At 52.5% G+C, this 15,287-nt stretch overlaps 1 protein-coding gene across 2 annotated transcripts in view; it reads right to left on the bottom strand.

Moving 5' to 3' along the window:
• Positions 1-6,165, bottom strand: part of PPP1R16B (protein phosphatase 1 regulatory subunit 16B) — an 88,619-nt gene extending 82,454 nt beyond the window's left edge. The window contains exon 1 of one of the 2 annotated variants that reach the window (XM_084887990.1): positions 6,034-6,165. The gene's annotated coding sequence lies outside the window, so the exon portion shown is untranslated. Of the gene's footprint in view, positions 1-5,592; positions 5,719-6,033 lie in introns of those variants that run through there. The other variant, XM_084887989.1, reaches the window with a different exon arrangement.
• Between the last annotated feature and the right edge of the window lie 9,122 nt (positions 6,166-15,287).

Here is a 15,287-nt window from a genome sequence, read left to right as displayed (position 1 = left end):
GGTGACTGCCATTCAGATCATTCAGGCCCCCAAGCACCTGCTCGGGAAGGAAAACAGCGTGAATTTCTTTGGCCTGAATTACCAATTGGCTGCTCATCATTCAGATCCATCTAAACCTCCTCTTCCCATTCACAACGTCCTGCGAGCCAAACCTCTGGGACTCCAGGGGACATAAGGTGTTCCAAGACCTCATTCATCTCTTTAATGCATATTGATTATCTCCTGTGTGCCGGGCAGCATGCTGGGCAGCCAGGGACACGGAGATGAATGAATTAGACACAGTCGCTGACCTTTTAGGGTTTATAGTCCCATCTAAGCTTTCTCGGCCTCGGCACTATTGGCATCTGGGATCATATAACTCTTTGTTGCGGGGGCTATCGTAGGCACTGGAGGACATTAGCAGCATTTCTGGCCGCACCCCACTAGATGCCATAGCACCCCTCCCCAGTGGTGACAACCAAACGTGTCTCCAGATATTGTCACATTCCCCCTGGGGAGCCAAACTGCCCCTCGGTGAGAACCACTGGCCTGGGGGTGGAGACAGACTAGAAGAGCAATGACCACCTAATCACAATTTTTGATAAGTACCATGGAGGAGAATGCAGGTACTACACCAATATTATCTACATACAGGGGTCCTCAAACTTTTTAAAGTGGGGGCCAGATCACGGTCCCTCAGAGAGCTGGAGGGCCGGACTATATGAACTACTAATTCCTACTGTAACACCTTGGCTGCGCTCACTGCCCAAAAAACCTGGCGGGCCGGATCAGACTCCCCTGGGGGCTGCATGTGGCCCGCAGGCCGTAGTTTGAAGACCCCTGATTCTACAACTTGGAAGTCAGGCATTTTGTGTGTGTGTGTGTGTGTGTGTGTGTGTGTGTGTGTGTGGTGTAATTATAAATCCTTAGGGTAACTCTGAATGATCTCTATATAACATACGGTCTATAGGACCTGTATTCCAGATGAAGAAACCGAGGCTCAAGGGGATGGAGAAATGGTCCAAGGCCAAAACCCCAGTGGAAGGCAGGGTCAGGGTTTGGACCTTGGCCTTCATCTCTGCCTCTGATGGAAAAGGAGAACGGCCTGTGGCTACATGATACTCTGACCAGCCATCTAACAGGCTCATTCCTTTCCGGGGTCACCGTGGTGCTCAGCCACCTGCTACATTAATCAAGCTGCAAACTGCCTGCATCAAGGCGTGTGTGTGGGACATGATTGGGCCGAGGAATGCGGCCTGAACTCTGAGACACCCAAGAACCCCTCCCCCTTGCCAAGGGCCTGCGACAGGACCTTCGCAAAAGGCAGCACCGGGAGAGAATAGGGCAGTTCCCCGTCCCCAGATAACCAGAACACACCCCACAGAGACCCATCTCTGAGGTGCCTACTGCCCACTCCAAGGATGCATACAGGTGGAAAAACCCAGACATGCTATACAATCAGCTTTAGGTATCTACAAGGTGTGTAAGTTGAGGTGGCTCAGGATAGCACATAACAACTTTGGAGACCCCCCAGATATGAATTCCTACCACGTATAAGCTGCATGCCTTCTGCAAATCACCTCATCCTTTGTGCCTCAGTTTCCCCTCTGTGTAATGGTGATAAATGGGTCCACTACAATGAGCTGGTGCGAGGATTCAGCGACAATGCAAGCCAAGATTCCAGACAACGACCACCACCCAGAAAAGCATGGTACAATATTCTGATCAATAAAGAAGATGGACCAGGAAACTTTCTCTCCCCGCAGCCCCTTCCTTCAAATAAGACACTGAGTCCCAGGAAGACAGGAACCGGCACAGGAGTATCTCATCTCAGGAAGCATCTCAGGAAGAAGGAGGGGACCTCTGTGCTTCCGGGGTAGAAGGAAGAGGGAGGGACAGTTAATATATTAGCAAAGGAGCACAGCACAGCCCTTCCTCTCAGGCAGAAGTTAATCCTGGACTCCCTCGGGCCGCAGGGTACCTGCTTCGGGTCAGCGAGTGTTTAATCATTCGGGACCCGCTGGCAGGACAGCCTCTGCCTTGCGCCCTGGCTCTGCCGGCTGCCCCAGCCTCCATGTGCTCCGGTGGCAACTCCCCACTGCTCGCAAAGACAACAAGCCTCCGTGCCTCTGCCCAAGCTGTGCTCTCCGCCCAGGCTGCCCGCCACCGGGAACACTGTCTCTGAAGGGCTCCAGTGGGTTCCCACAGCACACTTTGCCCACCTGTTACTGGTCATCACAGACTAATCATAACAGCAGCTAACATTTGCAATCGTGGGTTAACATCTCGAAGGCCCTGAGCTACATCTCTCACCCCTGTGGTCTCCCTTTTCTCCTCACATCACCACCCTGAGGTAGGCAGCTGATCTTTTGAGAGGTCAGGCATCTGTCCATCGCCACCAAGCTACAAGATGGCAGAGTCAGGAATGAACCCTGTGGGCTGGCCTGAGCCCACCTGTTCCCCCATCGCTCTGTTTCTCAGTCCTCTTCCTGCCGGTGGAACTGTTTTCCCTGGCTCTCTGTGGGGGGCAGTGGCCTCGCCATCTCTTTCCAGGCCTGCCTCTCCCTCAGCGAGAAAGAACTCTGAGGGCTGCCTTATTCATCTTGAAATCCCTTGCTACGCACAAGATCTAGAAGGAAGTAAACATCTGTTGAAAACATCAATGAATCCTGAAAAAAATGGCAGCCAGGTGAGAAAGGCTCCGTCATGGATTCCTGGGGACAGGCCGTGCCATCCTGACAGCCGGAGGCAGAGGAGGCCACACCGCCCCAGAACGCAGGCAGTGGGAGCCCGATGCATGGCAGGAAGCGGAGGTGAGGTGACAGGAAGCACTTCCTGCGTTCCTGCCCACACCAGGCGCTGCACTAAGCACTTTCTGGGTGTGATGGTCTCACAGAATCCTCACAGCCCATGAAGTCAGCATTACGATGACTCCCATTTAACAGACGAGAAAGTCAGGCCTGAGAGAGAGGAAATAATTTACCAAAGTCACAGAGAGCTTTTAAGCACTGAACTGCAATTTGTGCCTATTGGCACACAAGACCCGGAGAACAACCCCACCCCAGACGGGTCCCTTGTGCTCTTCATATGTCGTAGCTTTCTGTGGGCAGCAGGCTCGTCCACGCCCTCCCTGGAGCCCAATCCCTAAGATGTGCTCGGGGTACAGAAGGTCGCCTGGTCTCTGCTGGAAGAATGCCAGCGGGGACCCACTATCCACCACGTCCTCTGTGCTGGGCTGGGGGTGGACAGTGAGGTCAGGTAGGGGTCCTGAGGGTCCAAGAACAGCACATGAATCCAGGTACGGGCCTTCTTCGACCTACAAAACCAGGCTGGCTGCAGCCTCTGGGGGGGTCAGAGAACACTCCCTCCAGATGATGGAGCAGGTTTTAGGAGGAACCCGAGGCCCTAGTTTCCAAAGAGTCCTCAGAGGCTCTGCAGGGAGGTCTGGCCTTGGGGGAAAACCCACCTTCCTGTGTCAGCAACCTCTGAGCCCTGTGGCTCCGGCTCCCAAACAGACTTAACTAGGTTAGTGTTTAACTCCACTCCAGCATCAATTACCCGGGACGTGGAGGCTGCGCCCGCCATGGCCTTCCATGCCAGGGAGGATTCAGAGAGCACAGGAGTCACAGGAATGTCTCAGAGGGGGGAACGCAAAGAGGGCTTGGAAGGATCGAGTGGTCTCCCTGCAGGAATGTCCCAGCGGCTGGGAAGAGCCAGGACCAGAGAGGGGCCAGGAAGGCTCCGGGGTTGGGGGACACTGCTGGGTAGACTCCATTGGACAGCAAGGTGCAAAGTTGAACATCCAGAGTGGCCTGGTTGACCTCTGACTGCCAACATCCTGTGGGGGAGGGGGGGCCTGGGAAGAGGCTGGGGATTTGTGTGGGAAGGCCCCCCCATGCAGGCTGCCTGCTGAAGACGCAGGAGCGCCCACCAGCTGCCTGCAAGCCGCCTCTTGATGACAAAGCAGGGGAGGGCGATGTGGGAACTCCCGGCCCCTGCAGGCTCCACTTCTGCTCCTGCCTCAGAGGAGGGACACGCCCCACGCCAAACCGGGAGGGAGGGCGCCAGCATTGACTTAGGGGCACTCCGGCCATGCCCGGCTGCACCAAGCACTTCCATGGGGGCCTCTCCGCCATCCCCCCAAAGGCTGGTCCTCACCCCCGTTTCCTAGAGGCAACTGCGGCTCCCACGAGGCCAAGGGCCTCGCCCTGGGGCAGACAGCTGGTCACCAGCGGAGTTCAAAAGCTTCATTGCCAGCCCAGGAGGGAGTCTCCGGGCCGGAGGGGCTTTCTCGCTGCTGCACGGGCCGCAGGAAACGGCAGGGCACACGGGGAAGTCCCCCGGCGGGCCCGGCGGCTAAGGGCAGGGCCCTTTCCGAGAGGGAAAGCGCCGGGGGAGAGGGCGCCGGGCTCCGCTGGGCCCGGGGCCTCCACAGAGGGCGATTCAGCGGCGGCACCTGCGCCCGGGCCGCGGGGAGCCGGGGAGCCGGGCTTTTCTGGAGGGAGAACAGGGGCCCTTTATGTGGCTCCATCACATGGCGCGCCGCCGCTCGGCTCTGGGTTCCGAGCAGCGCCGATGCCGCCGCGTCTCTCCCTCCCTCCCTCCCTCCCTCCGCGCCCGGGTGCCCGGGGGCGAGCGCCGGTCCCAGGCTCGGGAGGCCGGACTCGGAGCTCCCGGGCTCGGCGATCGGCCCCGGTTATCCGCCCCGGGCTGGGAGCTGCATCCTCAGCATCTCCGGGGTGGCCGGGCCGGGCGGGGGAGGAGGAGCGGGAGGAAGGAGGCTGCATCGGGGAAGGAGGCGGCAGCGAGCGCCTCCCCTCCTCCCTGCTCCCCGCGTGGGGATGCCCGGCAGCTCCGCCTGGGCGCTGCTCCGGTGACCTTGGGGAGACCCCCTGCGACCTCTCCCAGGCGGGGGCACAGGGTCCGCCCCTCCCGGGCGCTCGGGGGCGCTCCTCCCCAGAGTGGAAGCGCCGGGATCCCGCAGCCGGGACCCGGGGGCCTTTGGAGACGCCGGGCGCGCCGCTCCGGGGCAGATCCACGCGGGGGCTCCCCGGGCCGGCGGGCCGGGTCGGCGGGACCCCGCGGCGGGTGGGGCGGCACGCGGGGTCGCCTGGCCCCGGGGACCGTTCCCGCCGGAGCCAGAGGGCTCCCCGCCGCGCCCGGCCGCTGCCCCGGGGACCCAACGCCGCCACGCGAGGGGGCGGCGCCCCCATGCCCGGCCCGAGCCCGGGCTCCGGGCTGTCCGGTGCCGGCGGTGGCTCCCGATGGCCGGGATGGAGCTCCCCGGCGGACTGACAGCGACAGAGTCCGGAGCCAGCCTAACCCCCCTGCCCGCCCCGCCATCGGGCACGGCGACCCCCGCCGACACCCTGCCAGCGCCTCCCCCAGCCCCGGCCTCGTCCTGGCGCCTCCTCCCCGGCCGCCCCGGCCCGGCGCTCCCGTCCCCGCCTTCACCGCCTTCCTCTCCCCCACTCCCGGCCCCCGATTATCTTAGCCGCCGGCCCGGCCAGAGCGCCCCTCGGCCCCCGGCAGGGCTGTCAGGGCCGGACCGGACCGCCGCCCGCCCAGCCTCGCCCGCCGCCCGCCCGCAGCCCGCGGAGGCCCGGGACTCACCGCTCTCAGCCCTGCGCGGCGGCTCCCGGCTCCGGCGTCGGACCCCGAGCCCGTGGGTCCCGAGCCGCGGCTGCCGCCCGGGAGGCGACTGGAGCCCGGAGCCGCCGCTCCCCGCGCCCGCGCCGCCCGCGCTCCGCCCCGAGGCGGGGCCTGAGCTCCGGGGAGGTGGGGGCGCTCCGCCCGCCGGGCCGCCCGGGAGCGCGGGTCCGGGCGCCCTAAGGTGGGGGCCCTCCCCGCAGCTGGGGATGCACGGGGCTGGGGCGCAGCCAGGCCCCGGGGGAGTCCTCCTTAGGGTCGCCCCCTTCCCGCCGCCGCCACCCCCTCTGGGAAGGGGAGCCCAGGGCTGGGTCCCTGCGCCCATTTGATGGGGGGCACCGGGGAGCCCCGGGAGGAGCCCCAGGTCACCCGGAACCAGCTCAGAGCCGGGGTTCGAGTTCCTACCTAGAGGGCTGCGCCGCCGGAGTCGGAGGCTTCCTAGGACGTCGAGGGGACCGGCCAGGCCTGGTCGTGGGGACCGTGGGGACCGGTCTGCGGGGGCTGGTCCCCCAACGGGGGGCGGAGAGCAGAAGCGAGACCGGGGAGCGCGGCAGGCCGGGGCTGCGATGTGGGCTCGCATCATTTCCCCTTTCTGGGAAGAAAGGAGGTGAAGCGCAGGAGGAAGGAAGTGGTCGTGCCTCCGCTGACGTCTGCCACGGCCTGGAAAGGGGCTGCCTCTCCGAGGTGTACTGCTAAACACGAAAAGGAAAACACCTGGTGGCTTCTGTCATCGAATCCAAGCCTCTGGCCTGGGCCCAGAGCTCCGAGCGCCATCTTTTCTTTGCAAGACAAAGGATGTAACTCCCTTAAGGCTGCTGTATAGAGGGTCCTATCACTCCCACCCCCTCAGGAAGGGGAAAGTTAAACAAAGCGGGGGGGGGTGGGGGGGAGAGAGAAGAGAGAAAATCCATCCCAAAACATTCTCTGGAATCCACACTCCCTGGACACTGGCTTTCCCACAATAGCGTTCTCTTCTCCACAAAGGGCCTTGTTTCCTGAGCTCGCTCAGCCTCCAGACTAGAGGCCTAGGGCCAGCCAGCCTGGTGCAGACAAGGTTTGAGTTTGGGGTTTGGGGATGGTACCCAGTGAATTCAGACCCCAGCAGTCTGTGTGAAGAACAACCCCGGGGTCATCACTGACGAGCAATGTTCTTCGGAGGCTAACGGTGTGACCTGAGGTTAGTGATGTCCTCTTTGCTAAGGAAACTCAGTAACCTTTCATGGGGGGGAGTGAAAAACCTCGGTATTGGGCTTATTCTGGGGGCCCCAAGTCCTCTGAAAGTGCCCCCCACTTCCCCCCATCCCCCACCCCTCTCAGTTCAATAATAATCCAGTTGTGAATGACACCATTTCAGTAGGAGCAATTAGAAAGCAGGGCAGGGAGGGAGGACTTAAAGTGATGTTCACTCGAGGGGATCCTGGCTCTCCACAGGATGTTTCCATCGATTTGTCTCAAAGAGCTGTGGGCTGACAGCGGGAACCATCTCTTCCAGGCAGAACCTAGAGTCCGTGTCCCTGAAATGAACCTTTGACCATGGGCCCAAGTCCCTGGGCTGTGCTGCTGGTTCACACCGCTGACAGTGTCTGATACCAGAAGCTCAGCCGTTCTCAGAATAAGGTGAAGGACTCGCACTTTCTGGTTTCAAAACTTAAACGAGTATGATGCGCTTATAAGGACAGACACATAGATCACATAGATCCCCGGGATAAAACTGAGAGTCCGGGTATATACTCAAACATTTACAACAGGAATGACAAGTCAATGTAGTGGGAAAAGAACACTCTTTTCAACAAATGGTACTGGGACAACCAGATTCCCACATACAAAAGAGTGGAGTTGGCCCTAGCCGGTTTGGCTCAGTGGATAGAGCACAGACCAAAAGGTCCCGGGTTTCAATTCCGGTCAAGGGCATGTACTTTGGTTATAGGCTCCTCCCCAGCCCAGGTCCTGATCCGGGAACTTGCAGGAGGCAACCAATCAATGTGTTTCTTTCACATCAATGTTTCTCTCTGTCTTTCCCTCGCTCTTCCGTTCTCTCTAAAAGATCAGTGGAAAAATATCCTCAGGTGGATAGAAAGAAAGATAGAAAGCAAAGAGTGAACTGGACCCCCTCCCTCACACCATATACAAAAATGAACTCAAAATGGATCAGACTGAAATGTAAGAACCCAAACTGCAAAACTTTCAGAAGAAAACATAGGCAAACATTATGATGTTGGGTTAACTAATTGTGCAACAGAAAAAAAAAATAGATAAGTTGGGTTTCATTAAAATAAAGAAAAAAAACTTTGTGTTTTAAGGGACATCATTTAAAAAAAAAAAAAAAAGAAAGCGAAAATATAACTGTTATGGGCTGAATTGTGTGTCCCCCAAAATTCACATCTTGAAGTCCCTAACACCAGTACCTCAGAATGTAACTATATTTAAAGGTCTTTAAAGAGTGATTAAATTAAGCTGAGACCCATAAGGTGGGATCTAATCCAATATGAACAGAGTCCTTGTAAGGAGGAAGAGACATCAGGTGTGCACGCATAGAGAACAGATCTTGTGAAGACACCAGGAGAGAATGGCCATCTACAAGTTAAAGGAGGGAGACCTCGGGAGAAACCAAATCTGAAAACTCTTTGATCTTGGACTTCTAGCCTCCAGAACTGTAAGAAATAAATGTATGCTGTTTAAGCCATCCCAGTTGTGGTATTTTGTTATGACAGCCTTCACAAACAAATACAATAACCCACAGAATGGGAGAAAATATTTGCAAATTGTGTATCTGATAAGGGACTTGTATCTAGAATACATGAGGGACTCTTACAATGCAATAATAAAAAGCCAAATAACTTTAAAATGGGTAAAGAATCTGAATAGATATTTCTCCAAAGAAAATATACAAATGCCCAACAACTGCATGAGAAAATACTCAATGTCATTGACCATCAAAAAATGCACATTAAGACCACTGTTCAGATATACTTTCAAACTCACTAGAATGGCTATCCTAAAGAAGGCAGGTAAGAACAAGTCCTCATACACTGCTGGTGGGAATGTAAAATGTGTCACTGCTTTCAAAAACAGTCTGAGAGTTCCTTAAAATGTTAAATATAGCATTACCAGATCACTCAGAAATTCCATTCCTACGTAAATACCCAAGAGAAATAAAAGCAAACATCCACATGAATTTGTACACAAACGTTCATGGCAGCATTAATGATAATAGTGGAAACAACCCAAATGACCATCAAATGATAAATGGGTAAATAAAATCTGGTATATCCATACAATGCAATATTATTTGGCAATCAGAAGGAATAAAGTTCTGATATATGCCATAACATGGATGAACATTGAAAACATGAGCTAAGCCCTAGCTGGTTTTGCTCAGTGGATAGAGCAATGACCTGAAGGGTCGTGGGTTCAATGCCGATCAAGGGCACTTACCAAGGTTACAGGCTCTATCCCTGGCCCTTGGTGGGGTGCGTGCAGGAGGCTTCTCTCTCTCTCTCTCTCTCTCTCTCTCTCTCTCTCTCTCTCTCTCTCTCTCTCCTCCCCCCCCTTCCACTCTCTCTAAAAAATCAATGGAAAAATTTCCTTGGGTGAGGATTAACAAAACAAAACCCCCCAAAAAAGAAAGAAAATAAAACAGGTGCTAAGTGAAAGAAGCTAGACACAAGACCACATATTGTATGATCCCACTGATATGAAATGTTCATATAGGCAAATCTATAGAGACAGAAAGTAGATTGGTGGTTGTCTAGAGTTGGGTTTTGAGGTCAAGTGGAGAGTGACAGATCAAGGGCACCAGTTTCTTTTGGGGGTGATGAAATGTTCTCAAATTGATTGTGATAATGGCTGTACAACTATGAGTATACCAAAAATTATTGAGTTGTATAGTTTATATGGGTCAATTACACAGAGTGTGAATGATATTTTTAAAAAGTTTTTACCTCCAAAAGTTAAACTATTCTCTGGTCCTTGAAAATAACACTGACCATGTCCTCCAACTCTCTCTTTTGTCCCTAGGCCATCAATGAAAAGCAAATCTCTTTATTTTGAGGTCATCTATGACCTGTTAGACATTAAGGGGCAGTCCAAAGCTAATGAATGTATTTGAGGACGTGAAAATAAATGGATTCACTCCAACATATAAAATCTGGGCCCAGTCCTGACCAGTTTGGCTCAGTGGATAGAGCGTTGGCCTGCAGACTGAAGGGTCCCAGGTTTGATTCTGGTCAAGGCATGTACCTTGGTTGCTGGCACATCCCCAAGAGGGGGTGTGCAGGAGGCAGTTGATCAATGTTTCTCTCTCATTGATCTTTCTAACTCTCTATCCCTCTCCCTTCCTGTCTGTAAAAAAATCAATAAAATATGTTTTTTTTTATAAAAATAAAATAAAATCTGGGCCCAGTTGGCATGACTCAATCTATGAACACCAATCTATGAACCAGTAGGTCACGGTTCAATTCCTGGTTAAGGCATGTGCCCAGGTTTTGAGCTTGATTCCCAATGTGGGGTGTGCAGGAAGCAGCCAATCAATGATTTTCTCTTATATTGATGTTTCTCTCTCTCCTCCCTTCCTCTCTGAAATCAATAAAAATAAATTTTTTAAAATAAAATAAAATCTGGAACATGGATATTTATAATTATAGAATTAAATATCTACATAACTTTAGGTCAACCAATCAACTGCAATTCATAATTACATATAAAGTATATGGAGGGTAGAATTTGGGTGAATTACACAGGGTGTCCCAAAAAATGAATGCACTCTTTGAATAATTATTAATGCCAATTGGTTAAATCTGAAAAGAAGGAACATCAATTGAGCTATCAGCTGTACAGTATGTATATACATTTCGGAGGTCACCTATATGGTTTCTATGCTGCAAGGCAAGGCCTCTAGAATAAGGAAGGTCTAGAGACTCCTGAGTTTGTAAAATAAAAAAAGGAGCTAGCCGAAACCAGTTTGGCTCAGTGGTAGAGCATCAGTCTGCGGACCGAAAGATCCTAGGTTCGATTCTGGTCAGGGGCATGTACATTGGTTGCGGGCACATCCCGGATAGGAGGTGTGCAGGAGGCAGCTGGTCGATGTTTCTCTCTCATCGACGTTTCTAGCTCTCTATCTCTCTCCCTTTCTCTCTGTAAAAAATTCAATAAAAATATAGTATTTAAAAAAAAAAAAAAAAAAAAGGAGCGAATCCATCTCACAGGGATTTATTTATTCCACTGGTTTCAATACCAGCCAGTGGGCAAGTGCTGGACTGGCTGCACTCATTCATTCAACTAATAGCCCAAGGCCTGGCTAAGGCTAAGCCCTGATAGGTGGCTGGTTCTGCTGGTGAAGATGTTGGCTCCAGGCCAGGCCCAACCAACAGCGGTGCAGGAAGCGCAGGGGGGCCTGGAGGGCCCACGTAAAAGTGAGCCAAGTCGGAGAAGGACCCTGGGTAAGAGTCCTGGCTCTGCCATGAACCCGCTGGCCAGTCATTTCCCCTTCCAGAGAGTCCGCTTCCTGGACTATAAAACTCCGATTGTACAATGCTTGCATGTGTTTTTGTGCGCATTTTTCCCACGTCCCCGCACTTTGTAGGGAAGTGACCTCTTTCAACCTCTTTTGTCAGCTCCCTGAAGAGCATAGGCTGGGCTGTTTGCACACAGTGGGGGCCCCTCAGTGGTGCGGAGAGAGCACCAGATGTTCCTGGCTGGCAGGTGAGCTCCGGCCTGTGATGCTGTGAGTTTAATGGGAACCAGGTGGGGGCAGATGAAATTTCATTTTTATGTTTGGTGTAGAAAGAACCCTCCTCGCCCTGTGGCTCTCAATGTTGGCATCACAAAGGGACCTTTCAAAAGCGCGGATGCCCAAGCTCTACCCCAGACCATATATGAATCAAATTCTGGACATGGGGCTTGTACTTTTAAACACACATGCTCACACACAGAGATAATAAGAATCGATAATAATAAAAGCATAGCATGCTAATTAGACTGGACAGCCAAACGACCTTCCAGATGTCCTTTCCGACGAAGCAGGGGCTGTGAGGGCCGAGCCCCTTGCACAAATTTTGTGCATCAGGCCTCTAGTCTATAATAATAAAAGAGTAATAAGCTAATTAGACCGAATGTCATTCTGGACGAAGCTGGGGCTGGAGGAAAGCCCGGGTCCTGGGTGCCTGCTGGAGGCCACAGGGAAGCCCGGGTCCCAAGTCCCAGAGCGAAGCCGGGGCTGGCAGCGGGAGGAGGGAGGAAGGCCTACTCTTGCATGAATTTCGTACAACAGGCTTCTAGTAATAATAATAATAAAACACTTTCCAGAAGAAAAACGAAACACTTGCATGGTGAGTTAAAAATGCAATGAGCAGCAAGGCCGAGGATCACAAACTAGGTCTGTGTTTCTCAAACTTTGGGAACTTTGCAAAAAATGCTGCTTCTTGGGCCTATTCTTAGTACTCCTTTCTCATTCCTTGGTGTGGTATGGGGCCTAGGGATATGCATTTTAACTGGTTCTAATGAGTCTTAGTTAATGCCTCCAGCTGCCCTGAGAGCAATACCTTGGTCTGACTTAAACAGAGCTTCCCATATTCCTTAAGTAGAAGAGTCACCAGGGGCATTTATTGATAAATGCAGATTCCATTTTGCAATCACCAATATAATAATCAATTGAGGAAGGAACAGTCCTCAACAGATGCTGAAGCCACTGAGGGAGAGGTTTGGAGTAACAAATAGTCACATGGTTCAAAACATCACAACACCAATTATTTGCTAACTGAAAAGGGAGAAAGACACCTTTACAATAGAGACCCAGCCGTCTCCACCGGAATCGAGTGATCCAACCCACATCCCCAAGACTGGCGCCAGCTGACGCTGTGGCCTCTATGTGACACAGTACGATGGACTCAACATCTCCTATGTCATGTTCTTGCCAAAAATACTTACCCTGATTTTAATCATGAGGAAAATTTAGACAGATCTAGAATGTGGGGCACTCCACTAGCCTAAGGCAGGAGTTATTCTAGATTAGAAGGAGTAAAGGGACATATTTCCTTGATTGGATCCTGAGTTGGAAAGTAAATGTTGCTTGGATGCTGGGTGACATTATTGAATTAATGTTAATATTCTGAGACATGCCCTAACCGGTGTGGCTCAGTGGATAGAGCGTCGCCCTGCGGACTCAAGGGTCCCTGGTTCAATTCTGGTCAAGGGCATGTACTTTGGCTGTGGGCACATCCCCAGTAGGGGGTGTGCAGGAGGCAGCTGATTGATGTTTCTCTCTCATTGATGTTTCTAACTGTCTCTCCCTCTCTCTTCCTCTCTGTAAAAAATCAATAAAATATATATATTTTAAAAAATATTCTGAGACATGACGATAGTAATGTGGTTATGAAGGAAAAGTTCCTTATCTTATTCTTAGGAATGCATGCTGAAGGGAGGGCAATGAAAGGAGAAAGAAAAGCATAAATTGCCAAAAGGCCAAGCGTTCTTTGTACTTCGTTTTCAATTCTTCCAGAGATTTGATATTTTTCCAAAATAAAAATGCAGCTTCCTCTTGGAGATTCTGATTCAGTGGACCTAGAATGAGGCCCGGGATCTGTATTTTTATTTTCTCTCTCTCTTTTTTAAAATTAATTTTAGATAGAGAGGATAGGAGAAGGAGAGAGAGAGAGAAACATTGATCAGTTGCCTCCCACATGCATCCTGACCGGGAATCAATCTCACACCCTGGGTATGTGCCCTGACCAGGAACCAAACCTGCAACCTTACGGTGTACGGGACAATGCGCCAACCAACTGAGCCACCCGGCCGGGGCAAAGGATCTGTATTTTTAAAGAAATACCAGGTGGATTTCCTCTGGTTCAAGGCTTACATCTCGAGGTCCCATCAGCAACCTGTCCTGCTGTCTGCCTTTCGGTTTCTCAGACGCCAGGTACCATCATCTCTCCGCACATCCTGGTCCCTCAGCCTGCTCTGCTGTCCCCTCCTCTGCTTCACCCGCCCTTTTCCAGATCTCAGCCTGAATGCCACTTCTTCAGGGAGGGCTTCCCACAAGCCCCTCAGCCAATACCCCCTCCCCCACTGGCTCTCACAGCCCCGGGACCACAGCTGCCATTTCCATAGAGTTGTGATTTTTGGATTCATGTCTTCTCCCATTACACAGTGTTATGACTGAGCTGGGTCTCTCCCCACCTCCCCCCTCTTCCCTGGCCCAATCCCAACTCATAGGCTGCAATCCTAACCCCGGTGCCTCAGAATATCACTCCATTTGGAAGAGGGGCATTAGAGAGGTGAGTAGGGTCAAATGAGTTCATAGAGGCGAGGTGGGCTCTCATCCAGGACGACTGGTGTCTGTGTGAGAAGAGGAAATTGGAGACAGAGGAGAGACCGCCTGGAGATACTGGGGGAAGACAGCCTTCTATCTACAAGCCAAGAAGGAAACAACCCTGCTGACATCGTGGTCTCAGACGTCTAACCTCCAGAATTGTGAGAAAACAGGTTCCTATTGTCTAAGCCACCCAGCTTGTTATGATGCCCCGCCTAACACAGAGAGAGAGCGACACTGACCAGGGGCCAGATCTGCTCTGTTTACATCTGGATTCCCGGGGCCAGGCCGAGCCTGGCACAGAAGCTGTGTGCACACTGGCAGCTCTGTGGGACGCATGAAGTGGGAGAACGCACGACAGTCCTGGCACAGAGTCGGGCTCCAGTAAACAGCACTTGAAAATGCAGCAAGATAACATTTGAGAAATTACATGCTGAGGTGCAGGCTTTCTTCCCCGCGACGTGTGTTTTGTTGCTGCTGGCGCCATGGCCCTCGGCCCTGCACCCATCTTGTCACCCCTTGCCTCCAGGGGTGCCCAGATGCCACCTGGAACAAACCAACGTGGCTGCTCAGTCTGAGTTGCAAAAGAGAGTCTAAAATATCCCCGGTCCAAGTAACAATGACTGGGGAGCCAAAGCACTTTGCCTGTGTCACTGCCTCCGACCAGAGAGGTCTCATGGAGTTCTAGAAAGCTATGCTTGGAAGATCGAGAGGCAGGCTGAGAGGCAAAATGTTTATTCCCAAACAACAGATTGGCTGAAGAGAGGCTCAGCTTCTGAATGTTTAGGGAAATGCAAATAAAAAAGCCAGGAGAGACAGCTATCAGATAGGCAAGACCAAAAGGAAATCCCCACAGCTCTGTCCATACTGGGAAGGCCAGGAACCCCTCGGGTGGGGGCCCAAGGCCTGGTACTGCCGGTCTGAGGAGAGGACTGGCGTTATTTAGGAAAGTTAGATGTGTGTGTCCTGTGACTCAGCAGCTCCGCCGTGAGGCATACCTGTCTGGAGAAGGCCTCACCCTGTGTAGGAGAAGACAGGCAGGAAAGGAAATGCATCATGGCATTTATCCGCTAGAGCAGAAGATGAGCAGCGTTCTAAGTGCTTACCAAGAGGGGGATGGATATGATGAATTAGGAGGTATCTTAATGATGGAACTTTTTTCTTCTTCCACCCTTTCTCCCTTTCTACAAGGAACCTCTGCCCCCTTTTTTAACATAAAAAATCTCATGGATGCATTTAATGTTACCTGAAATTTCAAAAGAGAGACCTAGGAGAAATCCTTTCTCTGAGATGGGGGCAAGAGGTAGTGGGCGGGTGTGCTTTGGAATTCAGGGCTTTAGAATTTTATAAATGT

Source organism: Pipistrellus hanaki (assembly GCF_964339955.1).
Source record: "Pipistrellus hanaki genome assembly, chromosome: 6".
Taxonomy (NCBI): Eukaryota; Metazoa; Chordata; class Mammalia; order Chiroptera; family Vespertilionidae; genus Pipistrellus; species Pipistrellus hanaki.
The sequence above is the reverse complement of the archived record's forward strand: the minus strand, read 5'-3'. Positions and strand labels throughout refer to the sequence as shown.